This window comes from Silene latifolia, chromosome 1, assembly GCF_048544455.1.
Source record: "Silene latifolia isolate original U9 population chromosome 1, ASM4854445v1, whole genome shotgun sequence".
NCBI lineage: Eukaryota > Viridiplantae > Streptophyta > Magnoliopsida > Caryophyllales > Caryophyllaceae > Silene > Silene latifolia.
This window is the reverse complement of record NC_133526.1, coordinates 88,049,149-88,050,718: the sequence shown is the minus strand read 5'-3', so window position 1 is coordinate 88,050,718 and position 1,570 is coordinate 88,049,149. Positions and strand designations below refer to the sequence as shown.

The 1,570-nt window shown below is 43.2% G+C and overlaps 1 non-coding gene across 1 annotated transcript; it reads left to right on the top strand.

The window, feature by feature from the left end:
• Nucleotides 1-1,242: 1,242 nt before the first annotated feature.
• On the top strand, nucleotides 1,243-1,349 carry LOC141619375 (small nucleolar RNA R71). The gene has a single exon (XR_012531680.1). It is a non-coding gene; the product is annotated as a small nucleolar RNA R71 (small nucleolar RNA).
• Nucleotides 1,350-1,570: the final 221 nt, after the last annotated feature.

The following is a 1,570-nucleotide window of genomic DNA, read 5'->3' as shown; positions in this document are numbered from 1 at the left end:
AACTTACCGAACTTACCTTCTTCCTTGTGCTTTTCTAGGCGATGGGGAAATGGTACTTGAACAACTTTTTTGGGAGGAGCATCCTCCACATCTTTCACTTTCTCTTTCTCATTGGGAACACTCACCTTCTTTGAAACGTCATCACTCTCTTTAGCATTAGGAGAGACTTCCTCAACAATCACCTTGTCATTATCTTCGGGTAATGGGGGCTCAACATTCTTGGCATCAAGCTTGCTCTTCCTCTTTAGCATCAACAATCGATGAGAAAATGGTACACGATCCTTAACAAGAGGCTCTTCACTAGCCTTCTTTTCGTCATTTCCCCCAAGCTTGGCCTTTTTAACAACCACCTCATCATCCAAAGTCATGGATGGCCCATCATAGCTTGTACCACTTCTCAAGGAGATAGAATTGACGGTCCCGTGTGGTTGCTCACCTTGAGGAGGTAGTTGACCATTCTTCCTTTGAGAGTTAGAAGCAGCTAGTTGAGCCACTTGTTGTTCCAACATCTTGACCGCGGCACTATGAGCTTGAACATTCTTTTGAATTTGAGCCAATAATTCCCTTTGCATTTGGACTATCATGCCCTCGAGCTTACCAACTCCTTGATTGTTTTGTTGGGCATTTTGTGGTGGATTTTGTTGTTAATTGTTTTGTGGGGGCCTTTGTTGATTTTGATAACCCGGTGGAGGGATATACTTTTGTTGTTGAGGAACATAGGCATTTTGTTGTGGTGGGGGTTGAGGGTTAAGCACATTGTTGCTAGTGTAAGACAAGTTCGGATGAAATTTTGAATTCGGGTTATAAGTGTTGGAAAATGTACCCGGTGGATATGAACTTTGTCTAAAAGCTTGAAAAGCATTTACCTCTTCGATAGGAGCTCGGCAATGAGTGGCATAATGACCCACACCTCCGCAACCATCACAAACAATGATTTGGCTTGTTGAAGACACGACATTGAGTTGTTGAATGGAATCTTTAGCATCTCTTTCCGCCAATTGTTGTTGGAGCAAGGCAATTTGAGCTAGCAAAACGGAGTTGTTGGAGAATTCTTCTTTACCTTTGGATGGCACAACTCGGGAATTGACATATTGTGTATCATGGACCGCCATAGATTCGATCATGGCATGAGCAAGGTCGGTGTCAATTTGATCAAACCGCCCATTGTTGGCGGAATCAAGAATCCTCCAGGACTCGGCACAACATCCATTGTAGAATGTTATTGCTAGAAACCAATCATCTAGCCCATGATGTGGGTATTGTATTTGAAGCTCCTTGTACCTCTCCCAAGCCTCATATAAGCTCTCAAGAGCTTGTTGACGGAATCCGGTGATTTGGCTCCTCAAAGTTTGAGTTTTCTCCGGTGGAAAAAACTTTTGATAGAAAGCAAGAGCCAACGTCTCCCAATTGGTAATTCCCATGGCGGTGCGGTCAAGGCTATTGATCCAAAGTTTGACCCTGTCCTTCAAAGAGAAAGGGAAAATTATTTCCTTTATTTGGGCTTGAGTGACGCCCGTTTGATGGATCATGGAGCAATAGTCACAAAAATTTTGCACATGCAAATTGGGAT